The 20044-nt window shown below is 41.0% G+C and overlaps 1 protein-coding gene and 1 long non-coding RNA gene across 7 annotated transcripts in view; one reads left to right on the top strand and one right to left on the bottom strand.

Moving 5' to 3' along the window:
* The window catches only part of LOC139552020 (mitogen-activated protein kinase kinase kinase 1-like), a 117970-nt gene that overhangs the window by 78658 nt on the left and 19268 nt on the right, over positions 1-20044 (bottom strand). The gene's annotated exons all lie outside the window — the stretch shown is intronic.
* Positions 17671-20035, top strand: LOC139552018 (uncharacterized). 5 transcript variants are annotated; one of them, XR_011670372.1, is made up of 5 exons: positions 17674-17775; positions 18527-18570; positions 18770-18876; positions 19384-19456; positions 19648-20035. It is a non-coding gene; the product is annotated as an uncharacterized lncRNA (long non-coding RNA). The 5 variants fall into 5 exon arrangements; XR_011670370.1 differs by having other exon boundaries at positions 17671-17775; positions 18527-18876; XR_011670371.1 differs by lacking the exon at positions 17674-17775 and adding an exon at positions 17782-18335 and having other exon boundaries at positions 18527-18876.

Below are 20044 nucleotides of genomic sequence, written 5' to 3'. Positions count from 1 at the left end.
GGTCAGAAGTTTACATGCACTAAGTTGACTGCATTTAAACAGTTTGGAAAATGTCATGGCTTTAGAAGCTTCTGATAAATTATGTAAATTAGCCTGAGTCAATTGGAGGTGTACCTGTGGATGTATTTCAAGGCCTGCCTTCAAACTCAGTGTCTCTTTGCTTGATATCATGGGAAAATCAAAATAAATCAGCCAAGACCTCAGAAAAAAAATGGTAGACCTCCACAAGTCTGGTTCATCCTTGGGAGCATTTTCCAAATGCCTGAAGGTACCACGTTCATCTGTACAAACAATAGTACGCAGGTATTAACACCATGGGACCACGCATCCGTCATACCGCTCAGGAAGGAGACGCGTTCTGTCTCCTAGAGATGAACGTACTTTGGTGCGAAAAGTGCAAATCAATCCCAGAACAACAGCAAAGGACCTTGTGAAGACGCAGGTACAAAATTATCTATATCCACAGTAAAACAAGTCCTATATCGACATAACCTGAAAGGCCGCTCAGCAAGGAAGAAGCCACTGCTCCAAAACCGCCATAAAAAAGCCAGACTATGGTTTGCAACTGCACATGGGGACAAAGATCATACTTTTTGGAGAAATGTCCTCTGGTCTGATGAAACAAAAATAGAACTGTTTGGCCATAATGGCCATTGTTATGTTTGGAGGAAAAGGGGGAGGCTTGCAAGCCGAAGAACACCATCCCAACCGTGAAGCACGGGGGTGGCAGCACCATGTTGTGTTGGTGCTTTGCTGCAGGGGGGACTAGTGCACTTCACACAATAGATGGCATCATGAGGTGGGAAATGATGTGGATATATTGAAGCAACATCTCAAGACATCAGTCAGGAAGCTAAAGCTTGGTCGCAAATGGGTCTTCCAAATGGACAATGACTCCAAGCATACTTCCAAAGTTGTGGCAAAATGACCTACGGACAACAAAGTCAAGGTATTGGAGTGGCCATCACAAAGCCCTGACCTCAATCCTATAGAACATTTGTGGGCAGAACTGAACTGAAAAAGCGTGTGCGAGCAAGGAGGCCTACAAACCTGACTCAGTTACACCAGCTCTGTCAGGAGGAATTGGCCAAAATTCACCCAAATTATTGTGGGAAGCTTGTGGAAGGCTACCTGAAACGTTTGACCCAAGTTAAACAATTTAAAGGCAATGCTACCAAATACTAATTGAGTGTATGTAAACTTCTGACCCACTGGGAATGTGATGAAAGAAATAAAAGCTGAAATAAATAATTCTCTCTACTCTTATTCTGACATTTCACATTCTTAAAATAAAGTGGTGATCCTAACTGACCTAAAACAGGGAATTCTTACTTGGATTAAATGTCAGAAATTGTGAAAAACTGAGTTTAAATGTATTTGGCTAAGGTGTATGTAAACTTCCGACTTCAACTGTAACTTATAATGACATAAGAAACCAAATGAGGGTTTCCATCAAATTAAAAATCATTGCGGAGTAAATGTGATGTAATGAAGAAATGTCATTATGTCACAAGGGAAAATATAATCAGCTTTTATTGACCTTCCCAGATCTGTTTCCAAATCAATGAATGTTGATTCAACTCTTTGACTGCTAAATCTCCTTTTCACATGTGAAATCTTTGCAAAGAAACACTTGGATGAACTTTAAGGCCATTTTGTGGTAATTGTGTTGTTATTATGGGCCAGATGTTAAGACTACAAACCATTATAATAGGGTTATTTGCGGGATTCACTGGTCATTTCAATACTATTGGGTCTATGTTACTGACTGAATTGAAGTTGTGGGCAGAAAGAGGCTCAAGCATTGTGAACTATTTTAACTCCCATTGAAATGTATCTTTTCCCTTAGGAATTGGCTGATGTATTTTGTGGATTTGGCGCATTACATGTTAATATTTTAATAATAGACGTTTAATAAGTGTGAAGCAGAGAGGGAAAATCCTATGGAGGTTGGTATTAAAAATACAAAGTAATATTGTTTGGGTAGACTCAAATGAAAACAATGCCTTCTAATAATGTGAATGGAAATATGTTATTAGTGGTTTTTGGATAGACTTTAATAATGGGATGTTTACGTCTGCGGGTGAAAGTGAGTCGTGCTCGCTGGGCTATATCAGGCTGTAAGGGACGCAGTGGGGCATTTGAAGCAGAGGTCTGAATAGTTGAATCGGAAATGTTCTTTTGACAGTTTCTGATTATTGTTGCTAGGTTTTGTAGTTTAGGTAACTCTTGTGAATTTGAGCAGGAAGGTAATGTCATTTAAAACAATAATCTGTTTCCATTACGTGGAACAGTGGCAAGTTTCCAAAGTAAACGTTTTAGTACTGAATATTGAGCTGAGGAATATTGAGCTGATGAATATTGAGCTGATGAATATTGAGCTGGCTACGCAAACTTTTTGAAGGTCCTAGATTTGTTAAAACAAGTTTTATATTTTGACTAAATTAATGAAACAGCTTAACATGATAGGATTACCGGAAAGGGGCTCTTGGATTGTTATCTTTAGAAGGTGTCTATTCCTCGTAATGGGACACTATATTATCTGATGTGTTTTGAGTAGGATTCTTTCTTCCCGGACTGATGGAAGTCCACTACAGTATGTATGTTAAGGGAGCTCCCACATTAAATAAGGCCTGTGAAATGTCGTTTGTTTTTACCCTCCATCATGAATGTTTGTTAGTGTTTCAATACCATTTCTGATTTATTGTGTGGGGTTATTTTATTTGGTTTCAGTGGGTTTTTCACGGGTTAGAGCCAAGGTATCTTGAAAGAGGTACACAAATGGAATTTTCTGACGTTTTATTTTCTGAGTTTTAATTGAATATGTGTATTCTTTTGATAAGGAATGTGCTAAAGAAACTGTAACCTGGGATACGAAATGTATGACATGTATGACATGTTTGACTGTTTATAAATAATTAATCTAATACAGAAAGAAACACTTATTTGAACGGCTTGAATGACCTCTGACCTCTGTCCTGACTAGTGTGGTTTGATCGCACTCACTGGAAAGCCGAGAGATGATTGGTTGATGATTTAAAGTCATTTGTAATACTGATTTGAAGGTAATTTATAATACTGATAATTACAGAAAAGTTCATAATTAATAGTTAAGTGTGATTTGGACCACAAGAAGGTCAGAATTGTCTCTAGTCTATTTTTCTATTCCTTAAATCAAGTTATGGGGGGAAAATTACTTTATGGAGTTATTATGGGTAGTAATTCTAATTTGATTTTCTTATTTTAAATTGTTGTTTTATTTTTTAACCAGTAGAGTTGTTGTATTTACACAATCACTATGTGAGTCATGTGTCAAAATTAGGGAATTACCAGTCCTTTGAGGTTTTTGGATTTATACACTTCTCCTGTGTTTGCCCCCCATTTATTGATAAATTCCCCATCATAGTAATATTTCCTGCATCATATCCCTCCCACGATACTTTCCCCCATTTCTACCCCCAATGGACTTGAAAATCCCCCACAAATGAAATGATCCCCCAAAATGGTTTCCTCCAAATCTGGCAACCATGTTTAGCTTTCACGCTACGGTTAGGCTAGACAGTATGTTTGTATTTGGGGTGAGGATCTGTGAGGTGATTTTGTTTTGTGATTTGTCAAAAACTGTAAATTACTTGTCAAGTCATGTGCTCCGTGTGTACACTGTGAAAAGTACATCGAAGATTTGTAATATGAAAGTTGCCAAGCTAAGTTGATATTTTTCAGGTATTTGGTATCTTTGACTTTTACTTTGTTTATTTGCGTCTTATAGTAAATGGCATTCTGGGAATCGGGAGTTTTCATTTGTCAAACATAAACAAACATGGCTGCCACCATAAAGAAGTTAGCTCCTGTAAGTTTAGCAGACACAAATCTTTTTTCTAAACAATATTACATTCCTCCCTTGTGCTCACCAGAGATGTGGTACATTGTAAACAAGTCAAGCTGTTAGGTCGCTAACTTGTGTTTTGTTTTAGTGTCAGCTAATGTTTTAGTGTCTGTTATTTCGACTGGATGGTTTATGGAATGAGTTTGGATGTGGACGTGTTCAGTATGATGCCTAGAAGATGATGTTCGCATTTATCTTTTACAATAAAAGATGAAATTGAGGAAAAAAGTTGTGAAGACCTTTATTTCCCATCAGTACAAAACATTGTTTTAGATGCTTTTCAGACAACAAGGCTGTTTAGACAAATTTGTTGCATCATACATTATGTTGCTACTGTTCCAATCCCATTTTTGCGATAGTACACGGCAGGCACCACTCAACAATGATCACGAATATGTGATCGTACGGGTCAAAGGGTTAAGTATCACTATGTGCAGTCGTAGGCTCCAATAAAGTTCTGGCAGTGTCAGAAATGTCAAGCCTTATCGTGTAGTGTGCTACACGGTGCTAGGAGCCGATCCCAGTGACTGACCAATAGCAACACGGCCGACACTGAGTATGCCACACAATAATACGATCATTGTGAATTGTCAGATTAATATAACAGTTTGATTTAAACGTCATCTGAAATCCGGCTACCTGATGGGATTTTGATAAATGCACAAAATCACATATCAAAATTAACGTTCTACCACAGTGAGACAATGTTATTTTTGGGAAGCATATTTGATTCTGATTTGTATAAAGTTTGTATGTGAAAACTATTTCTAAGATGCATACTTTTTGTAGCATTCTCTGTTTCACGGAAATATGTCTCACTCTGCATACGTTATCAGAGTCGGTACAGCCACCTGGTTTCTTCACGCATCGCGCTGACAGAAACAAACATCTCTCTGGTAAGAAGAAGGGCGGGGGTGTATGCCTCATGATTAACGAGACGTGGTGTGATCATAACAACATACAGGAACTCAAGTCCTTTTGTTCACCGGACCTAGAATTCCTTACAATCAAATGCCGACCGCATTATCGACCAAGATAATTATCTTTGATTATAATCACAACCGTGTATATCCCCCCCAAGCAGTCACCTCGACGGCCCTGAAAGAACTTCATTGGACTCTATGTAAACTGGAAACTACATAAATGAGGGTGCATTTATTGTAGCTGGGGATTTTAACAAGGCTAATCTGAAAACAAGGCTCCCTAAATTTTATCAGCATATAGAATGCTGGCTGGCAAAATTCTGGATCATTGTTACTCTAACTTCCGCGACGCATACAAAGCCCTCCCTCGCCCTCCTTTCGGCAAATCTGACCACAACTTGATTTTGTTGCTCCCAGCCTATAGACAGACACTAAAACAGGAAACGCCCGTGCTCAGGTCTGTTCAACGCTGGTCCGACCAATCTGATTTGATGCTTCAAGATTGCTTCGATCACGTGGACTGGGATATTTGTTTTTTATTTCACCTTTATTTAACTAGGTAGGCTAGTTGAGAACAAGTTCTCATTTACAACTGCGACCTGGCCAAGATAAAGCATAGCAGTGTGAACAGACAACAACACAGAGTTACACATGGAGTAAACAATAAACAAGTCAATATGTTCCGGATAGCGCCGGATAACAACATTGATGTATACGCTGATTTGGTGAGTGAGTTTATTAGCAAGTGCATCGGTGATGTTGTACTCACAGCGACTATTAAAACCTTCCCCAACCAGAAATTGTGGATTGATGGCAGCATTCGCGCAAAACTGAAAGCGCGAACCACTGCTTTTAATCAGGGCAAGGCGACCGGAAACATGACCGAATACAAACAGTATAGCTATTATCTCCGCAAGGCAATCAAACAAGCTAAGCGTCAGTATAGAGACAAAGTAGAGTCGCAATTCAACGGCTCAGACATGAGAGGTATGTGGCAGGGTCTACAGTCAATCACGGACTACAAAAAGAAAACCAGCCCTGTCGCGGACCCCGATGTCTTGCTCCTAGACAAACTAAACTTCTTTGCTCGCTTTGAGGACAATACAGTGCCACCGACACGGCCCGCAACCAAAACCTGCGGGCTCTCCTTCATCGCAGCCAACGTGAGTAAAACATTTAAATGTGTTAAACCTCGCAAGGCTGCTGGCCCAGACAGCATCCCTAGAGCATGCCCAGACGGCATCCTCAGAGCATGCGCAGACCATCTGGCTGGTGTGTTTACAGACATATTCAATCAATCCCTATCCCAGTCTGCTGTTCCCACATGCTTCAAGAGGGCCACCATTGTTCCTGTTCCCAAGAAAGCTAAGGTAACTGAGCTAAACGACTATCGCCCCGTAGCACTCACTTCCGTCATCATGAAGTGCTTTGAGAGACTAGACAAGGATCATATCACCTCCACCCTACCTGACACCCGAGATCCACTCCAATTTGCTTATCCCCCCAATTGGTCCACAGACGACGCAATCGCAATCACTGCACACTGCCCAAACCCATCTGGACAAGAGGAAAACCTATGTAAGAATGCTGTTCATCGACTACAGCTCAGCATTTAACAAAATAGTACCCTCCAAACTCGTCATTAAGCTCAAGATCCTGGGTCTTGACCCCGCCCTGTGCAACTGGGTCCTGGACTTTGACGGGCCGCCCCCAGGTGGGGGCCCCCAGAGTGTGGTGTCAGGAAAATAACCTCACACTCAACGTCAGCAAAACAAAGGAGAGATGATCGTGGACTTCAGGCAACAGCAGAGGGAGAACCCCCCTATCCACATCGACGAGACAGTAGTGGAGAAGGTGGAAAGTTAAGTTCCTCGGCGTACACATCACGGACAAACTGAAATGGTCCACCCACACAGACAGCGTGGTGAAGAAGGCGCAACATCGCCTCTTTAACCTCAGGAGGCTGAAGAAGTTTGGCTTGTCACCAAAAACACTCATAAACTATTACAGATGCACAATCGAGAGCATCCTGTCGGGCTGTATCATCGCCTGGTACGGCAACTGCTCCGCCCACAACGGTAAAGGCTCTCCAGAGGGTAGTAAGGTCTGCACAACGCATCACCGGGGGCAAACTACCTGCCCTCCAAGACACATGCACCACCCGATGTCATAGGAAGGCCAAAACGATCATCAAGGACAACCTCCACCCAAGCCCCTGCCTGTTCACCCCGCTATCATCCAGAAGGCAAGGTCAGTACAGGTGGATCAAAGCTGGGACCGTGAGACTGAAAAACAGCTTCTATCTCAAGGCCATCAGACTGTTAAACAGCCATCACTAACATTGAGTGCCTGCTGCCAACATACTGACTCAAATCTCTAGCCATTTTAATAATTAAAAAGTGGATGTAATAAATGTATCACTTTAAACAATGCCACTTTATATAATGTTTACATATCCTATATTACTCATCTCATATGTATATACTGTACTCTATACCATCTACTGCATCTTGCCTATGCTGTTTGGCCATCGCTCATCCATATATTTATATGTACATGTTCTTATTCATTCCTTTACACTTGTGTGTGTATAAGGTAGTTGTTGTGAAATTGTTAGGTATTGTTAGATTACTTGTTAGATATTACTGCACGGTCGGAACTAGAAGCACAAGCATTTCGCTACACTCGCATTAACATCTGCTAACCATGTGTATGTGACCAATAAAATTTGATTTGATTGATGTTTTTCCAAACTCACTTCACTCACGTATAAACACCGAGGGAGGCTTGCGCTACTGGCACAAGCGCAGATCAAATACACCACTGCTGCTGACGTAGCCTCAACAGCCAATCGCAGAATGTGACGACAGAACTAAAGCAAATTGTACAATCTGGCCAGGTTGATATGATTTTTAAAAATTTGGTAACATCGCACAGTGTGACATGTAATAATTGTAAAAGACTGAATCCGACTTAGTGTGGGAAGGCCTTTAGCTACCATGTATTGGACTTTACTCTGTGGATGACATGTTGGTCGCAAACAGAGGGGGGCTCAAGTGTGCTGCCTTGAAAGTTGTAGCCTATGGACTAGTGGGAAGTCTTGTGTGTATTTCATGAGTGGGAGCGAGTGAGTGGGGACAATGAAACCAGATAACAGGAATTTACCATCTTTCCTCTGAATAAAGGGTTGGCGGTGTGGCCATCGCCTCGCCTCTCAAATAACAGCTATCCCACAGTGCTGTGGTCCAGGAACAAAGGGGCATTGTGGGGCTGTGCAGGTGGGACGTGGAAGGGCCGGCAGGCTGGGAGTCTATATCACTCACGTACACACACGCACACAGAGCCAGGCTCTCTGGGCACACACACTTTCTCATGAGCCTCTGCACTCCCAAAACTCTGGTTACTTGTTCACACAATCCCTGCCTCTGCTGGAAGGGACAGCGGAGCCACTGCTACTTAATGGAGGATAATGGCAGACGGCGCCTGGTGTTTCTGGTCAAAACAAGGCTGAGGAGACTCAACAACAACTTTAAACACCACTTCAAAACAGACACAGCATAGCTAACCTTTCAGACAAAACAAAAAGCAGCAATTGAATTTGGCCTAACAAAAAAACGTACATTTAAAAGGGAAAGAAACATACGCACATGACTAACTGATGCAACAAGAAGGTCAACTGTTCAGACTAATATACACTACCGTTCAGAAGTTTAGGGTTACTTAGAAATGTCCTTGTTTTTTAAAGAAAAGCAAATTTTTTGTCCATTAAAATAACATAAAATTTATCAGAAATACGGTGTAGACATTGTTAATGTTGTAAATGACTATTGTAGCTGGAAACGGCTGATTTTTAATGGAATATCTACATAGGCGTACAGAGGCCCATTATCAGCAACCATCACTCCTGTGTTCCAATGGCACGTTGTGTTAGGCGGCCAGTTTTATTGCTTCTTTCATCAGGACAACAGTTTTCAGCTGTGCTAACATAATTGCAAAATGGTTTTCTGATGATCAATTAGCCTTTTAAAATGATAAACTTGGATTAGCTAACACAACGTGACATTGGAACACAGGAGTGATGGTTGCTGGTAATGGGCCTCTGTACACCTATGTAGATATTCCATAAAAAATCTGCCGGTTCCAGATACAATAGTCATTTACAACATTAACAATGTCTACACTGTATGTTATTTTAATAGACAAAAATTAGCTTTTCTTTCAAAAACAAGGACATTTCTAAGTGACCCCAAACTTTTGAACGGTAGTGTATGTAATGGAAAACAAGCTTGACAAAGATCTGATTTCGCGTAACCGTAAATCAACCAATGACACAATGACATTTCCAGCGCCTCTGAATATTGAGTGGAATCTGACACTGCCACTAAACAAATCGCTATCACTAATGCTGTGAGGACCATAGCCTAAGCCCTATACTAAGCAGGCCTCCGTAACTCTCTATTGGTCAGCCCCCCCTGTGACTTTAGTGTCGGGGGAAAGAGGTAACTTAACTTCAGCCGTATTACAGCTGGCTGGCATCATCACCATGCAGTGGGTGATCTAACTCCACAGACCACCTAAGCGAGCAACCAGTGGTAAACTAATCGATCCTGGGAGATGTCCTAGACAGACCAATAAAAGTTGACCTGAGATCTGAGGCAATGTTTCTATTATAATTTGGGAACCAACGGTAGTGAACAGTTTCAACTGTTCTGCCTGCGGCTATGGAACCCTGACCTGTTCACCGGACGTGCTACCTGTCCCAGACCTGCTGTTTTCAACTCTCTAGAGACAGCAGGAGCGGTAGAGATACTCTTAATGATCGGCTATGAAAAGCCAACTGACATTTACTCCTGAGGTGCTGACTTGCTGCACCCTCGACAACTACTGTGATTATTATTATTTGACCATGCTGGTCATTTATGAACATTTGAACATCTTGGCCATGTTCTGTTATAATCTCCACCCGGCACAGCCAGAAGAGGAATGGCCACCCCTCATAGCCTGGTTCCTCTCTAGGTTTCTTCCTAGGTTTTGGCCTTTCTAGGGAGTTTTTCCTAGCCACCGTCCTTCTACACCTGCATTGCTTGCTGTTTGGGGTCTTAGGCTGGGTTTCTGTAAAGCACTTTGATATATCAACTGATGTAAGAAGGGCTATATAAATAAATTTGATTTGATTTAGTGAACCAGTTAGACAGCTGAAACGGAACTGAAAAAGGCAACGCAATCCCCACAACAACTTGTCAAGTCATGAGACTAAACAACCTGGTGGAGGTAGTTTTAAGTGGATCTTAAATTGGGATGACGTTTTAAATGAGTGCTTCCAAATCAATCAATGTGATGTAAGCCATTTTGCAGATGAATCTGGTTGCTTTTCGACCCATTAGTCTTATTAATGCTGATTCAAAGCACATCGGCAATGTTGCTTGTAAACAGTCAGAAAAATCTAATGAATGCAGTTTCAAAAGCAGGATTCTGTCCATCGTTTCCATGTTGAGAGAATCAGCAATGGAATAACTATTTTGACAAAGTGCGGCAGTGTTCCCAATAGAAGACAGCACCCAAGACAACACCCACTGAAACACAGAGTGGAATTCTGCCTCACTGAATGTTATCTTTATCATCAGGTAGCCTGCCCACACATATCACCCTCTATCTAGAGATGGGAGTGTGTGGGGGGCAGGGGAGCACGTGAGCATGAACATTTTAGCATCTATCACAAGTCACTCGTTCTCTAGAGAAACAACAGGTCCGGGGGAACAAACCCATTGACATATCATTCCGACACAATCAAAATGGCCCGTCTGAACTAGACAAACATGAAAATCTATCGTCAATTGTAATAACCTCAGCTGAGGGGACATTTCAGAAGTCGTGTTGAAGCTCTGTCTTTCGGCGTTAACTTCCTCGCAGGCAAGCAAACAAAACAGCAGTTTAGGTCAGAGAGGGGAAATACGTCCAAGCAGATATCCTGCAATATACATGCCTGACAGACTGAAACTGGTCAACCAATATCAAGAGGAGCAATTCCCCACTTCCGCTTCAGATCACATGGACAGGCGAGGGACAAAAACAACAGCATGACCTGAGATATTTCACAAGATTTTGAAAGACGCATTCAACAAGCTGCCAGTTTGAAACCATACACTGCCACCCCTGTCAATTCAGATAAAGGGTTAGTAAGATAGGTAGAGCAAAAATTATGCAAAGAGGGGAAAATCAGGCTTCCCTGCCTCTGGGACATTTTTAAGGGATTTACTACAGACAGAGGTGATGTCATTGGGCGGAAAAGCTACCGGTAGGTACAGTTGAAGTCAGAAGTTTACATACACTTTAGCCAAATACATTGAAACTCAGTTTTTCACAATTCCTGACATTTAATCCTAGTAAAAATTCCCTGTCTTAGGTCAATTAGGATGACCACTTTATTTTAAGAATGTGAAATATCAGAATAATAGTAGAGAGAATGATTTATTTCAGCTTTTATTTCTTTCATCACATTCCCAGTGGGTCAGAAGTTTACATACACTCAATTAGTATTTGGTAACATTGCCTTTAAATTGTTTAACTTGGGTCAAACGTTTCAGGTAGCCTTCCACAAGCTTCCCACAATAATTTGGGTGAATTTTGGCCAATTCCTCCTGACAGAGCTGGTGTAACTGAGTCAGGTTTGTAGGCCTCCTTGCTCGCACATGCTTTTTCAGTTCTGCCCACAAATTTTCTATAGGATTGAGGTCAGGGCTTTGTGATGGCCACTCCAATACCTTGACTTTGTTGTCCTTAAGCCATTTTATCACAACTTTGGAAGTATGCTTGGGGTCATTGTCCATTTGTAAGACCCATTTGCGACCAAGCTTTAACTTCCTGACTGATGTCTTGAGATGTTGCTTCAATATATCCACATAATTTCCCTCATGATCCCATCTATTTGTGAAGTGCACCAGTCCCTCCTGCAGCAAAGCACCCCCACAACATGATGCTGCCACCCTCGTGCTTCACGGTTGGGATGGTGTTCTTCGGCTTGCAAGCATCCCCCTTTTTCCTCCAAACATAACGATGGTCATTATGACCAAACAGTTATATTTTGTTTCATCAGACCAGAGGACATTTTCTCCAAAAGGTACAATCTTTGTCCCCATGTGCAGTTGCTAATCGTAGTCTGGCTTTTGTATGGCGGTTTTGGAGCAGTGGCTCCTTCCGTGCTGAGCGGCCTTTCAGGTTATGTCGATATAGGACTCATTTTACTGTGGATATAGATAATCTTGTACCTGTTTCCTCCAGCATCTTCACAAGGTCCTTTGCTGTTGTTCTGGATTGATTTGCACTTTTCGCACCAAAGTACGTTCATCTCTAGGAGACAGAACGCGTCTCCTTCCTGAGCGGTATGACGGCTGTGTGGTCCCATGGTGTTTATACTTGCATACTATTGTTTGTACAGATGAACGTGGTACCTTCAGGTGTTTGGAAATTGCTCCTAAGGATGAACCAGACTTGTGGAGGTCTACAATTTTCTGAGGTCTTGGCTGATTTCTTTTCATTTTCCCATGATGTCAAGCAAAGAGGCACTGAGTTTGAAGGTAGGCCTTGAAATACATCCACAGGTACACCTCCAATTTACTCAAATTATATCAATTAGCCTATCAGAAGCTTCTAAAGACATGACATAATTTTCTGGAATTTTCGAAGCTGTTTAAAGGCACAGTCAACTTAGTGTATGTAAACTTCTGACCCACTGGAATTATGATAAGTGAAATAATGTGTCAGTAAACAATTGTTGAAAAAATTACTTGTGTCATGCACAAAGTAGATGTCCTAACCGACTTGCCAAAACTATAGTTTGTTAACAAGAAATTTGTGGAGTGGTTGAAAAACTAGTTTTAATGACTCCAACCGAAGTGTATGTAAACTTCCGACTTCAACTGTAAGTAAAAAAAAAATTGCTTTCCTAAAGATGATGCAACAAACACAACCACGACTTATTAAGAAGGCCAAAACCATGAAAAGGTTTGAGCAAAGAGGGCGCCCCTTTGGAGACTTGAAGAACCAACTAACCTCTGGAAACATTGACTTTCTGCTGAATTTACCACAAGATTGATATCTTGACGACAATAGATTGACCTCAAGTGCTCTTTTAATGCTCTGAAAACAAAATATAATACAACTTGCTATTGACGTGCAGTATGTATCAGCATACTTGGTGCAGAGCACTTAAAGATGCACATCATGGAAGTTATAATATATTTACCAATTTCTCATCTCATGAAACCACACAAATCCTTAGTTTAAGGCAAATAATGACCTTAGCCTCTCAGTATCTGACAACAAGACATGTTCAATTCACAGTTGAGTTAATGCACAACTATGCTTGAGTAATGGCAGGTCTACCCTATTTAATAGCAATTTTGTTTGTTTCCCAACATTTTTCTAGCTGAGTTCTCTAGTTTTGATTTGAAACAAATACAAGAGTAGAAATCTACCAAATGTTGGACTAAAGCTGTGACCCTGCCTTTGAAAGACCTCTCTATTCCATAATCACATATGATTTAGGCTGCTGACAGAATGAACTCATCAGGTATTCACTTTCTCTAGATCTTATATTTGGAAATAATCTGAAGCTTTCATTTAAGTGTTGCTAACTTCTGAATTTAGTGCTAGTAAGGCAGCATGCCATGGTCTCGCCTGCTAAATTTGTCTGATTGTAACGACTTTCCTCTTCTTCTGACGAGGAGTAAGAGATATCGGACCAATGTGCAGCGTGGTAAGTGTCCATTTTAATATATAAAACTGAACACTACAAAAATACAAAATAACAAAGTGAATGAACAAATGAAAATCGAAACAGTCCCGTATGGTACAGACACAGAAAACAACCACCCACAAAACACAATGAAAAACAGGCTACCTAAATATGGCTCCCAATCAGAGACAACGACTGACACCTGCCTCTGATTGGGTACCATACTAGGCCAAACACATAGAAATATAACCATAGAACAAAACATAGAAAAACAACATAATGCCCACCCCAACTCACGCCCTGACCAAACTAAAATAAAGACATAAAAAAAGGAACTAAGGTCAGAACGTGACACTGATAAACTTCCAATATACAATTTAAAGTCACAAAAGTAGCTACACAATCAGTTTGTCTGAGTCATACCACTACAGCTGACGCAGGTGGCAAGTGGGAGCTTTGTGTGCTCATTGCTTAGTTCAGTGTCCATTGCTTGGCTCTGGAATGTAGATGGAATGCAAAGAGATTCCTCCCACGCAGAGTCTTTCAGAGCGCTCGGCCCCCACTGTGGTGGGGTGTATGGGGGGGGGAGGTCAGGACCCCACCATCTCCACACCTTACCTCTCACAGCGGGGGAATCCCCACTAACCTCACCTGGAAGCCCTCAGCATTCTCATCAACACACAAGCTGGGGGGCTCCAATTCTCACAAACCGAATACTTTTAGTGCAAAAAAATGAAATAAAAAAGTGTAACAACCTTATTCTCCAGTGGACAAATGCTTCACTTCAGTGGCAGGAACCAACGCTGAGCTGAAAGGCTTGGTTGGTTGGTGAGAGTTGATGTGGGTGATGTGTGCCTATCCTAGGGCTATCTGTACTTTACTACTTATATTTTTGACTACTTTTACTTTTACTCCAATACATTCCTAAATAAAATATTGTACTTTACATTTTCCCTGACACCAAATGCTCAGACAGGACAGCAATATGGTCCAATTCAGGCACCTATCAATATAACGCTTTGTCATCCCTACTGCCTCTCATCCCTACTGCCTCGGACTCACTAAACACAAATACTGTGTTTGAAAATTATTTTGTTGGAGTGTGCCCCTGGAACATATAAATAAATTGTACTGCCTGGTTTGCTTAATAAAATGAATTTTATGACAATTGAGTACTTTTCCCACCACTGTAGTACATTTAAAACTATATACTTTGACGTTTACTTAAGTAATATATTACCGGGTGACTTTCACTTGAGTCATTTTCTATTAAGGAATCTTTCCTTTTACTCAAGTATGACAACCGAGTACTTTTTCCACCACTGCCTACCACCAGCAGCAGCCCCCCTCTTCCCCAGGGCCCTCTTCCCCCCAACGTATCAGTGTGATTGTGCGCCGCTCCCTGACGAACACACATTAATGGCCCACCAGCCAGTGCGCTGACAGTGGAACATGGCCTCCAAAAGGGAGGGTGCTCATGAGGCAGGATGAACACTGGTTTTAGGAGGGGGGGGGGTTGGCTGGCTGGCTGGCTGGCTGGCTGGCTCAATCTCATTCTCTCTCTTTCCAAACAAGGCTTGGACAATCCAAATGCACGTGTCAAAGGCAGGTAGAGGACGCTATAGAAGGAATTCCAATGACAGCTGCAAAGAGAATAACTATGCAAAGTAGCTATTTCCTAGCTGGAAATGCAGTCAATGTGGCTCCTGGTGGCGTAGAACACATAAACCCAAGCCACAGAGAACTATGAGCTGTGAGAACATTAGTTCTCCCAACAATGCTAAAAGACTAAAATCTCAAGGTCTCTGGAACATTCTAGACAAAGACACACACAACCACCAAACAAACTTGTGCTAGATGCCCTTTTGAGGGCCAAACTTGGTCTGAAGTACACAAAAGCCATAATGTCTCTCTAATGAGACTCCATGGTTTCTTTGTTCAATGTTACATGGTGTAGTCCCACTTGCATGTTAATTTCACAAACAAAACATGACTTCCATGACTTCCTCTGACATGCATTCTAGTCATACCGGAGCTAAAGTAGACAGCTGCCGGTATCTTATCTATCTGACCTGCAAACATGGTAAGTGTTACATCACTTTGCTGCCTCGGAAGTACAGTGGTCATAAAAGTGCAAACCTAGCAGGCATAGGTCATTTCCCCAAGTTAATAAATACCTTCAGCGGATACATAAATAGTACAAAGTTCGTAAAACCACATGCCGTGTTCTGTGAATTTCAAAGGCGTTTCAGTTAATTTACGTTTTCTTATTAGACTGTCACAATTAATGGGCCGGCCTTGACTGTAATTCCTCAACCGACTGGCAAGCTATTGGACAGACAGAATGGAAATTGTCTTCTGCAAACTGTGTCATCACGATATAACTCTACATTGCACATTGTTCATACCGCAAGACAGCCCATGCATCCACCATTTAACATCCAAGTGTGGTAGTGTCACAGGTTCCCAATTCAGCTGGGAATATTATCACCATCCAGCCCTGACACTGCTCCCTAGGATACTGTTCCTAGGATATTGTTAAAGCACTCTTAAGGGGTCTGTCTACACAGAATAAGCAACCGAAGAGCAGTGTCGCAATGTCATTTTTCGCCACAAAAGGGGTGGCTCCTTGTAGTGTGCGCTCCAACATTTGACGTACTCCTGTGCCACATGAACATTTTACCACGCTGTATCATCCCTTCCGTAGCCGTTGGGGATGTCTTGTGTAGGCAATGAAGCTTACTTGGTTCTGTGATCTGATCTATAGGCTATGCATCAAAGTAGCCAATTTTTGCATTGAAAAACAAATATAATCTCAGCGACTGTTCAAACAATAAACCAAACAGCATTGTAGATTTATTAGAATCCATCCCAAAAAATTGATTTTGTTTCAAAGTAATAACTAGAGATTTCAGGCTACTAGTAAATACAGCTGCGAAATATGTGCTTTTTCTCCACGACCAAAACCTGATAACATTCTATTTTTAGTTGATATGGGAGTGAATACACTCAAGCAGCATTTTAAACTGGGAAAATGTTACAGGTTACACTGGCAAGTATAAGAATATTTGCCAGGGCATATTATTTAATTATGAATGTGGTTATTTCACACAGAGCTGTGGGGAGCTAAAAGGCTAGCTAGCTTGCTATGTTTTTAGCCTAGCTAAATCCAGCTACAGTGGTTCCTCCTTTAAAAGTTGCTCATACTGCGGACACTGCGTGCTGCCTCAGCATTCTGTGGCACGTCATTTAATTCTCAGCCATTTTTTATGTTACTGCAAGTTATTGCTAGTTTGACCACCAGAGGGCATCTTTGAGAAGTATTTGATAGTCTTCCATATTGCAGAGATGCGGGAGAACGGGGTTCAATCCCCCAACGGGGAGGAAGGTGTAGGTTGTCCTTGTAAATAAGAATGAGTTCTTAACTGATTCCATATGTGTTATTTCATAGTTGTGTCTTCACTATTATTCTACAATGTAGAAAATAGTAAAAAATATAAACATCCTGGAATGAGTAGGTGTGTCCAAACCTTTGACTGGTACTTGCTTAATTAATTTGATTAATATTATGGTGTTTCTATTCCATGAAAAACGCTCTGGGTAAATTCAGACAGTTTTGCTCTGATTTATATTATTTGGTTTATGTTGCCCATTCATTGTCAGTTAGAGACAGTAGTGCATTGGGACCCAAAATCATAATCAGTGCTCTAACTCCCCCTTGGTCGTTAAGGCACATCTGGTCTGTGATAAACCCCTGTCCTTTCACACCTAGCTCGGCTATTAGACTATTCTTTAGTAAAGGTTGAATAGTCTATCGTTCAGCTATTAGCACCCTCCCAAACTTGCAACAAATGGATGTCTTTTTGTCGAGAGCAAAGCTTTTTTATTTTCAAGTTAAAAAAAAAAATCTTCGTAAAGTAACTTTATTTTCAATCAAATATAATTGTTCTGAAAGCTAAAACGAGGCTTCAAAGTAAAACTTTTTTTTTTTCAATCAAATATTTTGTAATAGAGCGCAAAATTTTATGCATTTTATTCCCCCAAAATATTTTGAAAACAAAAAATGTATTTGAAAACAAAACTCCAATTTCATTTCACTATCAACCACCCTCCATTTTGGCCATTTTTTGAGTGTCACTTTGGCTACAACCAATACTGTTCAGCCTTTCTTTCCAACACAAAGGAAGTCATAGAGGACACCTACGAAGAAGGACTGTGTGATGGCATCTCAGGTAAGCAGTACTGGGCGTTCTTCCGTCCAATTTTTACATAGCTAGTAGTTAGCTCCTACGATTCAGTGTCGGTTCATAACATTCTACTATATTACATAGATACATACATACCGTAGAATGATAAATCATGCAATTATTATTCTCAAGCTAGCCAAAGCATTTAGCTACGAACGCCTGTTCTCGCCATTTTCAGTTGAATTAATCAAACTTTATTTCATGGCAACTCATAAGCAGGCCACGTCGTATTTGTTTCATAGTCGATATATAATCATATTTCATGACAGTGTAACAGAAAAGAACACAATATGTCTGTCAGGGAATGCTATTTTGATATGTCAGATGAAGAGTTAGACCAGAAAGTCAGTGCGGGCTTTAGAATGGTCAAAGGAAGTCTCAGAGCAAAGGGCCATCGTGTACAATGGCGAAGAGGCTTCACAGCGTGTAGATGGTGCAGGTATCATTGCCAGAATGATCCAGCGTCGTTGCATTGCTCGGCAAAAATACTCTGATCCTGCTCCCCTGTCTCTCGTCCACATTGATACAAATCATAAATTGATAAGGTACTAAAATGTATAATGTCTCCATCAAATCTAAGAAGTTATTTTTACTTTTTTAATTCTTACTTATTTGTAGACAAATGTTCAATGATGTATGAAATGGGAGTTGTTCTTCATCAACTGGTAATACATAAATAATGAAGCAGGTTAATAGGTTAAACATTTCACTTTTAATTCCAATGCTTTTTTTCAAGATACAACATTGTCATCTTTAGCGGTATAGATGGATTTAAGGAAGGTAAGTATAGTATTGTGTATGCATATTGCATTTTTCCCATCACCTAATGAACAACCACAATACCAGTCTGGTGTTAAGCCTTCTGTGCTGTATTGACGTATCCTGAAAATGACATCTGCTGCTTTAGATTGAACAGTCGGTCATATCTCAGTTATTGTTTTTATATCTACAAAAAATAAGCAATTTTCTTTACTTTCAGAGTGCGAGCTGATCAAGGGGTCGAAAATGTAGATATTGCCAGATGTTCACTGTCCGAGGAACAGGCCGTGGAAGCTTTATTGCTGGCAAAAGTGACCATAACCAGAGGTAATTAAACAGTTCTGTGTTCTTTTTCTCTCTTCATCTCTGCCTGTCTTGTACATGGAACCTGTCTCCCATGCACAGTTTGGAAGAAGAAGGATACCTTGACCTGTCGAATTCTATCCACCTCTTCTGTGTGGGATGTGTTCCTGCCTCGTCTGCGGGCAGATCTGCAGCATTTCACAGAGTTGGAATAATCCCCCTTTAAGTACAGAGGCGAACCTAAGACCTTACCAGCTGTGGCATATCGGAATGCTCCAAACAGCTGTGCACATTTTATGTTTTTGCCTTAGCACTACACAGCTGATTCAAATGATCAAGTCATTATCAAGCTTCAAGTGGTATTTATGTCTAATAATGACATTATCTTCTATTGTTTGTCCTCATGTGTCTGTTTTTCAGCATTAAGTACTCTTTGGCCACTTGTGTGGACACCAGGTGCGACCACACACACACATTAACAGTCTCTCTCCTTCACTTCATCCCTCTCCCCCTTCTCCCTAAATCCTCTAGGTTATATCAGCTGTGTCGGTGAACCCCTCCCGCATCTGAACTGGCTGACACAGAGGGCACAGCATGATCATAGGTGAGAGGTCAGGTCAACAGGAAGTATGATTAAAAAGAGATGCTTTACATTGAAATACAGATAGAGATGTAGTAGTTCCAGAATTAATGATCCAAGGTCAGTTTTGCATTTCACCTCCTGATGATTATGATAAATGAAAAAAACAAGGCTTAATCATGCTCTATCTCTATCCACCTGTCTCTCGTCTGCAGGTATGTTTTGAGGTGAGAGAGGAAGCCAGTCCCGTCATCGCCACCTCACCTGCTCTTAAGATAACCTTCGGGCCAACTGAGGGCCCAAGGCTGGTTAGGAGACACTGCTAGAGACACTATGTAATTGTGATGAACTGAGAGAATATTAGGGTAGCACTGTAATTCATTAATCATATGCTGTCTGCCTCTGTTCTTACCTCTTTCCCTTTCTGTCTTCTACACCTCGTCTTTCTTACTCGTTTTATAATGCACACCATATGTGCATTGAAGTACAGAGTGAACTTGTATTTATAATATAACATTACAATTATCATAATTATAATGCATGTATTATGTATTTCAAACACCTGGATAATGAACTTCTTTCAATAAAGCGTTTCACATTCTCCACTGGTTG

This window comes from Salvelinus alpinus, chromosome 24 (genome assembly GCF_045679555.1).
Source record: "Salvelinus alpinus chromosome 24, SLU_Salpinus.1, whole genome shotgun sequence".
Classification (NCBI taxonomy): Eukaryota; Metazoa; Chordata; class Actinopteri; order Salmoniformes; family Salmonidae; genus Salvelinus; species Salvelinus alpinus.
Note: the sequence above shows the minus strand (reverse complement) of the source record. Positions and strands in the feature narration are given on the sequence as shown.